The 14,027-nt window shown below is 38.3% G+C and overlaps 1 protein-coding gene across 10 annotated transcripts in view; it reads right to left on the bottom strand.

The window, feature by feature from the left end:
* The window catches only part of ACSL6 (acyl-CoA synthetase long chain family member 6), a 279,559-nt gene extending 266,000 nt beyond the window's left edge, over positions 1-13,559 (bottom strand). For 7 of the 10 annotated variants that reach the window (XM_055302578.1, XM_055302584.1, XM_055302589.1 and 4 more), the window contains exons 1-2: positions 13,184-13,559; positions 11,196-11,347 (exon numbers count right to left, since the gene is read on the bottom strand). The gene's annotated coding sequence lies outside the window, so the exon portion shown is untranslated. The remainder of the gene's footprint in view (positions 1-11,195; positions 11,348-13,183) is intronic. The other 3 variants (XM_055302580.1, XM_055302581.1, XM_055302583.1) reach the window with 3 other exon arrangements.
* Positions 13,560-14,027: the final 468 nt, after the last annotated feature.

Here is a 14,027-nt window from a genome sequence, read left to right as displayed (position 1 = left end):
CTTCAGCCCAGGTCGCCGCCTTCAGCCCAGGTCGTGATCCTGGGGACCAGGATTGAGTCTCACATCGGGCTCCTGCGTGGAGCCTGCTTCTCCCTCTGCCTGTGTCTCTGCCTCTCTCTCTCAATCCTCTCTGTGTGTTCTCATGAATAAATAAATAAAATCTTTAAAAAAAAAACAAAAAACAAAATTTAAATTAGTGTCACTCTCACCTATTGCTTTGTAGTCCTCAAAGCTTTTGTTTTTCTTCTCTGTAGTATTCGTAGGCCACATTGTTTTCGTTTAATCTCTGTGAAATTCACAGGTTATAACTTCAGCTTCACAATTTTTAAGTCAGTCATCCTCTTCATACCTTTTCTGACATTCCAATCTCAGGGAGATCATTTCCTTGGTTGTCAACAGCTGCAAATATTCGTTTAAAGCTTTTGAAAGGGCAGCCCAGGTGGCTCAGCGGTTTAGCACCACCTTTGGCCCAAGGTGTGATCCTGGAGACCCGGCATTGAGTCCTATGTCGGGCTCCCTTCATGGAGCCTGCTTCTTTCCTCTGCCTATGTCTCTGCCTCTCTCTCTCTCTCTCTCTCTCTCTCTCTCTCTCTCTCTCTCTCTCCTCTCTGTGTCTCTCATGAATGAATAAATAAAATCTTTTTAAAAAATGAATAAAAATAAAGCTTTTGAAAGACTATACCACACCAGGAAGATTGTTATAATTACTAAATTCAGGGTAATTCCCAATGTTTGGAGTGTACATTGGAACTAAGGCTCCCAAGACCCCCAAAAAAAATCAAAATCAAAGACTCCATTGAAAGAGTCATCTCTTTTTCTTTTTTCTTTTTGATGGCTGAGTAATATTTCATTACACATATACATAAAGAAATGGAAAAATATTCCATGCTCATAGATTGGAAGAAAAAATATTGTTAAAATGTCTATGCTACCCAGAACAATGTACACATTTGATGCAATATCTATCATTATGACAACTATATTTTTCACAGAGCTGGAACAAGTAATCCTAAAATTTGTATGGAACCAGAAAAGATGCTGAATAGCAAAAGGAATGCTAAAAAAGAAAACCAAAGCTGATGGCATCACAATTCCAGACTTCAAGCTCTATTACAAAGCTGTAGTCATCAAGACAGTATGGTACTGGCACAAAAACAGACTCACAGATCAATGGAACAGAATAGAGTACCCAGAAAATGGATCCTCAACATTATGGTCAACTAATCTTTGACAAAGCAGGCAAGAGTACCCAAAGGAAAAAAAGATGTCGGGAATATTGGGGGAATATTGGGCAGCCATATGCAGAAGAATGAAACTGGACCATTTTCTTACACTGAACACAAAAATAAACTCAAAATGGATAAAAGACCTAAAACTGAGACAAGAGTTCATCAAAATCCTAGAGGAGAGCACTGGTAGGTCCTAATCTGACAATGTAAATCCAGGGGAGTTGGTTAATGAGATGCCCTAGTTTCCTTTTGAAAATTAAGAGCAATTGCTCAGCTATGTGCCCCCTACCTAGGCATTCATTTCCCAAGAAGAGTAATACAGACAAAAATGAACTCTGTTGGAGCATAAATCATTCCTATTAGTGTGGTAGGATTTCTTTGTTTATCTGCTCAAGCCAGGGATCAGTTTTCCAGTGCACTATGGGGAGAAAATCTCCTAGCCTAAAAAAATGAGTCATTCTAAGTATTTTACAAAGATAAGTGGGGCTAGTGAGCTCTCTTAGGGAGTAAGGATAAGTTGACTTTGGTAAAAGTCTTCTATTGGGGTTCAACTATAGTTTATGGTGACATTAGGAAAAAAAAGAAATTGATCACAGGGAGGATCAGAGGATCTCTAGCATCATGGACAGATCAAAATATTTCATGACAAATCCAACAAGCTGAAAGTTACCCCCCCCCTTACCAATGACCTGGGAGATACAAATGAGGAAGGCTTCTTTTCAGGCTAATGCCAGAGTAAAGAAAAGGAAAACAAAAAAAGATTTTTTTTAAAAAAAGATTTTACTTATTTATTTGAGAGAGAGAGCAAGCACAGAGGGAGAGGGAGAAACAGACTCCCAACTGAGCAAGAAGCCCAATGTGGGGCTCAATCCCAGGACCCTGAGATGATGACCTTAGCCAAAGGGAGATCAGGTGAGATTTTCCTTAATTGAAATATGAAGTCTTGTTCTGGCATCTTGGGCAGAAGCAGTCTACCTCAATGTCAGCTTCTTCTCTCCTATCAATATGACTTGGAGGTCTCCAGCATCTCTACAGAGCAGACATCACGTGGAGACTTCCTCAGCTGTGAGATGTATATCGAGGTTCAGTGCTCTCTAATTTTGCATCAGTGTTAGTGGTCAGGAGCACTTGGTAAGGTCCTTTCTGATGCAGGATTGTCGAGCTCAATAGTCAAGAAAGAACTGAGATGTTTTACGTTACCAAAAAAGGTATTTTTATTATAGCAGAGGTACAGGACTCATGGGCAGAAAGAGCTTCTTTTTAAGTGTGAGCAGTTACTGATTGCATAGGGTTTTCTATCTTATGACAGGGGAAAGGTGATCTTAGGGCTCCAGGAAATTGAGTCTATAGGTTTCTGGAGGTCTGGCTATTCTCAAGATTGTGCTTTTCTTGTAAAGCATTAAGACAGGACAAACTGGGGGGGGGGGGGGGCTCATGTCCTTCATGACTGTGATCTTTATCAGGTGACCATTGGCTCTTTCCTTCCTTTGTTCTTGGGCAATCATGAATACCTGAGAAGTGTTACATGAATCCCACTCCCACTTTGGGGGGGGGGGGTGTATATGTGACTTGAGCTTGTCTTTTTCCCTCAGCTTGCCTTTTGTTATCTTATCATTTTCCATTGGGGCTCAAGGACTGTTTGTCTTTGATGATGTCCCAAAATACTAGTTACTGGTCTCTAGACTATGTCTAACATGATCTTTTGAACTATGGTCAGGTAAAGCTTTAACTTGGTGGTGATAGGCTTTAGCATAATGCATTAAAGATTTATAATAGCTAGTTACATTAGTAGGGGATAATAGAGAATCCACAGAAGGTTGTATGCTAACACACAATAGTATCCTGGTGACTATCTCATAAAGAGTGAGTTTATGTTTCCGAAAGATGGTACTGTGAAAAGTCAGCAGAGCCAGAGGCAATACCTTAGATCAATGTTTACAATTAGACTCATGTCAAATGCACATGGTGGATAAAGAAATGCAAAAATTAAAAAATGGGATTTGCCTGGGAGCTGGGAAGAACCAAGTGGCCATCTTGGGTTTCCCATAGCCCTGACTGTTCATTGAATTTGCAGCCCATTTCAATCTTTCTAATTCGAGAACAGACTATTGGCCATGTCACAAGAATATCAGGATGGTAAAAGTCTGGCAACAAGAGGTCATTCGTTGCAGGATCAGAATGAACTTCATCCAAATATGCCATAACCTTTAGATTCTGTTGCTACTGCTTTTGCATGAAATTTACCTAGGACATTTCCCTGATATTCTGGTTCAGTCCTTTTAGTGTGAGCCTCAATTTTGATGGCATTAACTTCAGAAAGAATGGCTGTAAGAAAGCTGTTTTACTTGAATATTTTTGATTGGGGTCCCAGGGAATGGGAATAAACCCCTTTGTTTCCATAACATCCCCAAATCATGGATGACCCTAAAGGCACATCAGCTATGACTATAAATTTAAAAATTTGCCCTTCTGATATCTGGCATACTTTGGTAAGGGTATGGAGCTCTGCTTGTTTGGATAATTTAGCTCATGGGAAATTTCTCTTTTCAAATACTTCGTTTTGGGTGGTAACACATGGCAGTCTGAAACTCCCTTTCTAAATTTTATGATATGTGCTCGCTTCGGCAGCACATATTCTAACTTTTATGATATGGCCCATCAATGCACAAAATTAGATCAGGATTAAAGAAGTGTCTTACAAATCAGGACATGGTGTCAAGAAATGGTATGTTACTACTTGACAGTCATGGGGCTCACTTTCATCAGGCAGGGGTGGTAATGTAGCAGGACTGAGAAAGTTACAACCTTTTACATGTAGATTAGGTGATGAATGCAGAAAGATCTCATAAAAGGTTAATGGGCTTGAATAGAAATGTTGAGTTAATTCAAGAGTTAACAGGCTTTTGACAGCTGGTAGAGTTTGTAAATAAATGTAATTTCCTAAGACTAGATCAGTCGAGGCTTCTCACAATTTTGCAGCTGCCTTGAGGCAGTTTGGATAGGCTCAAGCAATTAAATCAAGTTTTATGCTACAATAGGCAGTAGGCCTACGTTTATTATCAAGTTTTTGTGGGAGCCCAGGTCTTGGTTATCTTCCATGTACAAATATGGTGAAAGGTTTTGAATATTTAGATAGCCCTAGGGCAGGTGGCTCTTGCCTGGCTTGTTTTAGTTTTATAAAGGTCTATTCATGTCTATCTTCACAAGAAAAGAGCTCCAGGATTGTTATTTTAGTAAGCTCACAACACAGGAAAGCAAATAAAAATTAGGCCTCTAATTACCAGCTAGACCTAGAAATCACAAAGTTGTGGATCTAGGAAACTCCTGGTTTAGCTTAATTCTTTTTTGAACATAGGTTCCTTCAGCACTTAAATTGTGAATTAAGTAATGAAGAGTGCTCAGAGAAATTTATAATTTTTTTTAGAAAACATGTCTTTTCAGCTGTTAAAGCAATTAAATGGAATCTTTTATGGATGCCTCTTTGGTAACTGAGCACAGCAAGAGGTCATCCACATATTGTAAAAGAGTCAATTCCCAGTGGATTGGAGGGTACTTAAATTTTCATGGAGCACTTGGGAGAAATAAGAAGTTGCCTCCATGAACTCTCAAAGGCCTAACTGTCTAAGTATACTGTTGACTGTTGCAAGTAAAAGCAAAAAGATACTGGGTGTTGGGATCTACAGAAATGCTGAAAAAGGTCTGCAAGAGTAAACTATTTTGACCCTGGTGGAATTTGTGACAATAGAGTGTTCAGGTTTGGAACAACTAGAAAACAGGAATTAACTACCTTGTTTATAGCTCTCAAATCCTAGACAGATTACTATCCCCTCCCATTTCTGAATGGAAATTTTTGAAGCAGCAAGAAAGAAGTTCTATAGGGGCTAGTACGGAATGATTAACCCCTGGATATTAGTAGTATGATACCTAGCATGGCCTCAGGCTTTTAACATATATTGGGGTAACTTAGAAAGAGGTTCAGTTGAATTTTTATACGCTCTGCACTTTTTATTCTCCCAATGTCAGTAATCAAAGTAACCCGAAGAATTCCAGGCACCTCAACTAAATTACGGAACTTCTATTGAAATTCATCCTCTGTATCAAGGACAGATACAAAGAACATTATAGTTCAGATTGAGGTTGGTAAGGGAACTCTAAGGTGAGGTCTCCAAAGGAGGCAAACCGTATTAGCCTTTTCCATTTAGAAAGGAGATCTCTAGTTAATAGATTGGGGCTGTATCATAAAGCAAAAACGAATGGTTTTCATTGAAAGGTCCCAGAGTCATTTGTACTGGTTGAGATATAAATTCCCTCTGAACTTTCTTAGTACCCTCCCTATGGAAACCTCTTTCTTACTCCAAGGGATCTGTTGTCCTACAAGAGTAGGGATTAAAGTAGAAAGAATAGCTCTGGTATCTACCAGAATTGGTCAAGCTTTGCCATTAATTTTAATTTTTGCTTCTCCTTGGCTGTTTAAGGATATTACTGGTAGTAGTTTACCAGAAAGTCCCTGACAATTTTGGAAGGGGACCATATGGGTATTTGACTACTAAGGAATTTGCATTGGACCTTATAGGACAATTTTCTCACCAAGTGTCCTAATTGATTACAAGTGAGACATCAGCTCCTAGGCCAGTTTATTGATAATGGACTCCCAGGGAGATAAAACATGGGTGGCCTAAGTGTTAACTGAAGTCTCTGGCCTTGGAGGTGGTATAGCTATAAAGCCATTAGTTTATGATTTCAGGCCACAGCCTTTCAAAGTGTTCAGAACAGTCATGAATTCAGTTAGGCTGATGGCCTCCCATCCTATTTTGTCTTTTTATTTATCCACTAATGTCAGGGATAATCCATTCACAAATAAAGCAGCTAGAGCAGGTTAAGGGGCCTTATTTACTGTGTGAAAGAAAATGCTGTAGGAAGAGTGCTTTCAGATGGGCCTAAAGTATGCAAAAGATTGGTCTTTTGTTTGCATTCTTGAATAATCAGTTAATCAGTATGGGCAGGGAAAACTATGGGAATGAACTATAAAATTTCATTTGCTATTTTGTGACCCCTTTCTGGTTGAGAATCTCAAATATCACTGATGTTTTGCTATCTTGCTTCCTGCATCCATTTTCGGGCTTCCCCACGTTTGGCCAATATGTACACAAGCTGATAAAGATCTGGCAGCTTGGGGGTCATAGGCCCTGTTAGAAGGTGAGGGAGGGGTCAAAGGCCCTGTTAGAAGGTGAGGGAGGGACCTCCCCCAAAAGTGAGAAGGTACTTTGAAACTGGTCTACAAACCAAGCCACTCCATACAGTTCACACAAGAGTTTTAGACAGGGTAACATTGAGAGGGGGAGTTGGACAGATGACAATCCATTTGTGCAGTTATTCTCAGCAGTATCTTAACCTTAGTCCACAGATTTTATAGAGAAAGGGGATGCACAGAAGAACACTGTGGTGAGATTAAAACATCTACATGCACCTTAAAGAGTTTGCATGAACCTGACAGTTAACCTTTAATTAGATCTTGTGGCACCACCTCTCAGTCAGGAAGGGGAAAGACTGTTATCTCTAACAGATTTATGGGAGGCCAAAATAAGTCTCCCTATATCCCAGCTTCAGTGGGCATTTCTAAGGAGTGTATATTAACTTATAAGGGGCCCAAAACCCACAGGTGCAAGAAAGGTCACAAACAAGATGGAGGGCCAAAAACAAGGCTGGACAAAACCCAGACTTCAGGAACTTCTGCCCATAGTGCATGGCACCCATAACCCCTGGGGGCCCAGCAAAGCCACACTGGATATTTGGTTTTGTTCATTCCAGCCACCCAGGGATAAGAGGAATTTTTCGCATTGCAGAGATCTTTTACATATATATCTTTTGTTTGTAATGAGCCATTCTCAATAAACATTATTCTCACTGGAAAAAAAAAATGAGTCAGTATTGTCAGCACTTCTATGAGTCCCAATGAAGACTCTAAATTCTTCAAAAAACTTTTATGCTTCCTCTGGAGGTTTAGAAAATTCCTTAACTGTCTTTGACCAAGAGATGAAAGATATCTGAAGGAGTTCACACACCCTTAGGTAACTTAATTTTAAAAGGTAACTGTTTAACAGTGTCTCAGAGTAGAAATTCAGTTGAGAGAATTAGTGAAATTTGAGTACTCGTAAAGAAAAATAGAGAAGAGCAGTAGCAGTCACATCAGTCATTAGCCTTCTGTAATGAATCTCTCCATGAAGCTTTTTTAGAATCTTGAAGCCTTTTGGAAGTTTCTACATTCCAATTAAAAGAGGTATTCCATTCTGTTCATTTAATTCAGGAATTCTTACTTTCAAGTGCACTTCTCAGTGAACCATCTTGTATTAACTGGAATATTCCCCATTATGGCCACTGTAGTACTAGGCTGTTTTTAGTAAAATGTTGCCATTTCCAAAGATATTCACAGTTCTTGGTACCATAGTTTTTAGACACAAAATAAGCATGTATGCTAGAAAGTGGTAGATTTGACTCTAGAATTTAAGGATCCCAATAGCTAAGACTTTGGGTCTCTTGGAGCTGAACTAATTCCTAAAAGGGATGTGGTGCTGAATGCGGGTTTGTGCATGTTTATAATTATACTGTGCCTGATGTTTTCCGGAGGTCGGTAGGTGATTTATCATCAATCTCAGTGGTTCTGTAAGCAAGTATCTTAACATAGAAGTCTTTGAGTTAGGAAGCAAGCATTCTAATAGTTCTTAAATGCTTGACCTATGCCCACCAATTTTTAGGGTTTTTTGCCTTCCAAGATCCCAGATAACAATAGCCTTTATTGGCACAAAACAAGACAGACAAATGTGCACTTTAACACATCAGGACTGACTAAAATATGTCACTGTAGATTAGTCAACATTAGACCCCACGTGCACCACCAGCAATTCCCTACATGGACTAAATCAGCGAACCCCAGGAAATGAGGACTGCAAATGGGGAATGGGGAAAGGACTCCAATGTGGAATGAGGACTAAACCAAGGGCTAAGGACTAATGTTCCATTAGAGCTGCCTCTGTCAAGCTAGAATGAATCGTTAATGCTGGACTGGAAAGCTCAAACAAAAAATAGAATGGGGCTGAAACTAAGAGGGACTTACCAATAGCCCTCAGAAGTAGCAAGACAGACTATAAACTCAAAGGAGTTCTTGGAGTGCCACCCATTTCTCATTGTATCTAAACGCCATCAGAAGTTCACCTGGGATCCTGATGTCACCAAATCTATTAAAAAATTTTTTTAACAACAACAAAAAAAATTTAACCAAGAAATTTGAAGATCTAACTGGGGCAGCCTGGGTGGCTCAGCAGTTTGGCACCTGCCTTTGGCCCACGACTTGATCCTTGAAACCTGGGATCAAGTTCCTCGTCAGGTTCCCTGCATGGAGCCTGCTTCTCTCTCTGCCTGTGTCTCTGTGTCTCTGTCTCTCATGAATAAATAAATAAAATCTTTAAAAAAAAAATAAAAAGATCTAATTGGCTTCTTAAAATGATTCATGAATCAGGCAGCATTCCAACTAGCAAGTAGAGGGGAATTCCACCCAAGTTAAACAAAAGGTAGATTTCTAAAGACAAAGATCAGGAACATAAAGAGGAATTTATGAGCAGGAATGCATTGTTTACTCAAGGTCACCCTTCTAAGAGGAATGGAACGAGGTCTATCAGTAAATTTCCTAGTAGTGCCCAGGATATTTCATCTTTAGTGATTAAAGATTACACTTCGGAAGCCTGAAACTAGTGCAGTTAGATACTAAGTCTTGTTTTGTTGACATGGGGTCTTAACCTAAGTAACTCCATCATGGGCCTGTGATTTTCTCTTTAGCAATATGTATGAATATCTCCCAGCTTACTATCATATTTAATAGTGAAGTACCGAATGCTTTCCTGCTAAGATCAGGGACAATATAAGGATGTCTACACTTGCCACTTTTGTTCAACACTGTACTGGAAATTGTAGCCAAAGCAGTAAGATCATTTTTAAAACTTAGAAAGGAAAACGTAAAACTGTGATTTGCAGACTACAAACAGAAGAATCTAAGAAATTCACAAGAAAACTACTAGAACTGATCAAAAAAGCAAAGTCACAGAATATGAGACCAATACACAAAAATCAATTGTATTTATATATACTAACAATGAACATTATAAAAGTAAAACTAATAAAGCAAATCCATTAAAATAGCATCAAAAAGAATATAATACAGATTTAAACATGAGGCTTGAAACCATAAAAATCCTAGAAAAGAACACAAGCAGTAATTTTTTTACATCAGTCATAGTTACATTTTTCTGGATGTGTCTCCTGAGGCAAGGGAAACAAAAGCAAAAATAAACTACTGGGACTACATCAAAATAAAAAGCTTCTGCACAGTGAAGGAAACAATCAACAAAACAAAAAGAAAACCTAGTGAATGAGAGAAGATATTTGTAAATATATATATAGATACTAACAATTTATTGGATACAAAGAACTTATACAACACACACAAAGAAACAAATAATCCAGTGGCACCTTGGTGGCCTCAGTAGCTTAAGCGTCTGCCTTCAGCTCAGGTCATGATCCCAGGATCCTGGGGTCAAGCCCTGCATCAGGCTCCCTGCTCAGTAGGAAGCCTGCTTCTCCCTCTCCCTGCCACTCACCCTCTTTGTGTTCTGTCAAATAAATAAATAAAATCTTTAAACACACACACACACACACGTAATCCAATTAAAAATAGGCCAGAGAACAGACATGAACATGACGGACATTTCTCCAAAGAAGACATACAGGTGACCAAAAGACACATGAACAGATGCTCAATATCACTCATTACCAGAAATGCAAATAAAAACCCCAATGAGATATATCACCTCACACCTGTCGGAATGGCTAAACTCAAAAACACAAGGAACAATAATAAGTAAGGATGACAATGAAGAGGACAAGAAAACTTCTTGCCTCTTGGTGGGAATATAAATCAGTGCAGCTACTGTAAAAACTAGCATGGAAGTTACAGATTAAAAAAACAAAAAACTCTATTTTGCATTTACCAAAGAAAACAAAGACACAAATTCAAAAAGATATGTGATCCCTATGTTTATTGAAGTGTTATTTACCATAGCCAAAATAGGGAGGCAACCCAAGTGTCCAGTGATACAGGAATGGATAAAGAAGATGTGGTGTGGGGGATCCCTGGGTGGCTCAGTGGTTTAGTACCTGCCTTTAGCCCAGGGCGTGATCCTGGAGTCCCGGGATCAAGTCCCACATCAGGCTCCCTGCATGGAGCCTGCTTCTTCCTCTGCCTCTCTCTCTTTTTTTTTTTTTAATTTTTATTTATTTATGATAGTCACACAGAGAAAGAGAGAGAGGCAGAGACACAGGCAGAGGGAGAAGCAGGCTCCATGCACCAGGAGCCTGATGTGGGATTCGATCCCGGGTCTCCAGGATCGCGCCCTGGGCCAAAGGCAGGCGCTAAACCGCTGCGCCACCCAGGGATCCCTGCCTCTCTCTCTCTCATGAATAAATAAACAAAATCTTGAAAAAAAAAAAAGATGTGGTGTATATATTTACAACGAAAGGATATTACTAAGCCATAAAATAAAATTGCAACAACATGGATGGATCTAGAGGGTATAGTACTAAGTGAAATAAGTCAAAGAAAAGAATACCATATGATCTCACTCATATGTGGAATTTAAGAAACAAAAACAAACGATCAAAGAAAAAAGGAAACAAACCAAAAGACAGACTCTTAACTGCAGAGAACAAACTTGTGGTTACTAGACAGGAAGTGGTGTGAGGGAATGGGTGAAATAGGTGAAGTAGATGAAGAGTACACTTACTGTGATGAGGACAGAATACTGTACAGAATTGCTGAACCACAATATTGTACACTGAAATGACTATAACATTGTACATTAATTAAACTGGAATTTAAAAAACAAGTAAATGTTTAAAATTTAAAAATAGAAGGGGCACCTGGGTAGTTTAGCCAGTGAAGCATCTGCCTTCAGCTCAGGTCATGATCCTAGGATCCTAGGGATCAAGCCTTGCACTGGGTTCCTTTCTCAGCAGGGAGCCTGCTTTTCCCTCTCCCTCTGCTTGCCACTCCCCCTGCTTGTGCTGTTTCTCTGTCAAATAAATAAATAAAATCTTTTTAAAAAATTAAAAATTGAAGTGCAAAAAAGCCCCCATATAACACCAAGTAAAATAAACTAGATGAAAAAGAATACATGATATTCAAACACAAACTTTCTAAAAAGTAAAATTACAGGGGCACCTGGGTGGTTCAGTAGTTCAGTGCCTACCTTTGACTCAGGTCATGATCCCAGGGTCCTGGGATCAAGTCCCACCATCAGACTCCCCTATAGGGAGCCTGCTTCTCCCTCTGTCTATGTCTCTGCTTCTCTCTCTCTGTCTCTCATGAATAAGTAAATAAAATATTTTTAAAGTAAAATAATATATTGCTGAATTATGAAATTGAATTATTTCACAAGACCACTAAATTTCAACATTTAGTTATATATACTAAGAACAGAAAAATCTTCAAGACATATTAACAAAAATAAACTGTAGAAGGACATGTATGATGTGATTCTATTTATGTAAAATACATTGTTTATAAAATATGTTTAAGATATTGTTTAATAAAACCTGTAAATAATAGAATAATAATAATAATCTACCATTCAATTTAGGAGTCACGTATAGCTACTGAACACTTAAAATGTAGTTAATATAACTGAGGAACTGCATTTTTAATTTAATTTGAATTCATTTCAATTTAAATAGCCTCATGTGGCTAGTGTCTATAGTATTAGACAGTACAGTCATAGACATAGTGATTATCTCTAGAGCAGGGTTTCCCAACCTTGGCCCTACTGACACCTGGGATCAATAATACTTTGTCATGGGTCTGTTCTGTATACTGTAGACATTTAGCATTATCCCTAGCCTCAACCCTCTCAGTCATAACCAAATTATCTTCAGTCAGTCAAAATTATCTTCAGACCTTGCTAAATATTCCTGGGGAAGCAGAGAGGGTAGGGGTGAAATCATGCCCAGTTGAAAACCACTGCTCTAGAGATAGGAGGAAAATGGAGGAAGAAGGCATTGTAACATCTTGCTCTGTGTCTGTTTTGCCTAAATTGTTTAGAGGGAGCATATACATAAATGTTCCTTATGTAATTAAGAATTTACAAAAAAAGCCTATTTCCTCATGGAAAGGCTTATACCTAAACTTGGTATATACTAAACTCCTCAATTATCAATATTAAAAATAAAATAGATATTTGGAAGTATATACCTAAACTCCTCAACTACCAATATTAAAAATAAAATAGAATAAAAATAAAATAGAAACAAATAAATTTCTTGGTACAGTTTAAAAAATGAAAGAAATTCACAAGAATAGTTATTAATAGCAGTGAAGAGAGAAAATGGAATCTGAAATAACACAAAAATTTGTGACTAGGAGAAAGCTATGTTTGCTATTCACAAAGATAGGTAAAACAGCAGTAAGAACCATTTAAGGGAAATAAAGTGAGCCTGTTTTAGGATATATTAAGATGGAAGAACCAGAGGGCCATTTTAGTAGCTGGAAAGCAGTAAAAATGAGAATTAAAGATTCAAGAATTATCAATTCATAGGTAGTATTTGCAATCATGAGCCTTCAAAGAAAGCAACAAGGCCACAAAGAAACTGACTATAACTGAGGAGTGAGAAAGGAGGACGAGGGGAGTTGAGAAGTTGTACCAGGAGATATGGGGGAAAAAAATCACCAAAAAAAAAAAAAAAAAAAACCGGAAGACACAGAAGCCAAGAGAACGGTTTAAAAAAAGAATGGCCAAAATCTCCTTAGATCTCATCATTATAAAAAAGAAATATTAAGTAGCCTATTGGCAAAAGAAGAGATGAAAGAGATTCAACTCAGGAAAGAGTAAGGTGACTATCAAAGTAGCACTCACCATTAAAAGAATAACTCTGGAACTGAGAAATCACTAGCCCTACAAGTCACTGAAGAAGGAAGGTTCTGTTAGAAGAAAACCCCTGAAATCTCTTGTACCTCTATCATTCTTGCATGCTCAGACCATCAGCAAGCCTCAGAACCTCGGGTGTACTCTGGTCCCCAGGAGAGCAGGCTACATTCTCAGTAGCAAACACTTTCTGAAACCTCTGCAGCACTCTGGCCTTTGACCAAAGTAAAGTAGATCCCATTTGGACTATGAAACACACAACCCACAGTTAATCAGAAACTATCATGCTTGGGCTCCAGACTTTTCTTTCTTAAAGTTGCTTCTAAAGATCAAGCTTCCATAAGTAAGGCTGATATATTACTTTGGGTTAGTGGCTCAACAAAGCTAGAATACAATGCAGTCTGGTTGTAAGCGTCTAAATCTATAAAATCTATCTTCTTAATCTAGGAAAACACACCATGCATATTACCATTATTTCAGAAAGCCCTACTCCAAATCTGTGTTCTTGAACTACACTAGCTCTGGGTAGTTCCAAAACTAGAGGCAAAAATAAGTGTGAGAGGACTTTTTTTAGGGAGAAAGTCCTTGATTTTCCTAAGATTCTCAAGAGGATCTGTTACCTCAAGGGTTAACAGGCAACTGTAAGTGCCTATTTTCCTACCTTGGGTTCTATTTATGATCATTTAATAATTTGCATCCATTCTTTAGATTCATGTGGAAAGAACATATAGATATATCTTTTTTTTTTTTTACAGATAGATATATCCACTAAGAACCTGGATATAAGTGCCTAGAATAGAACTTAAGAAAAAGATGTGAATAAAAAAAAAAAAAA

The sequence above is a fragment of the Nyctereutes procyonoides genome, unplaced genomic scaffold, assembly GCF_905146905.1.
Source record: "Nyctereutes procyonoides isolate TBG_1078 unplaced genomic scaffold, NYPRO_anot_genome, whole genome shotgun sequence".
Classification (NCBI taxonomy): Eukaryota; Metazoa; Chordata; class Mammalia; order Carnivora; family Canidae; genus Nyctereutes; species Nyctereutes procyonoides.
The sequence above is the reverse complement of the archived record's forward strand: the minus strand, read 5'-3'. Positions and strand labels throughout refer to the sequence as shown.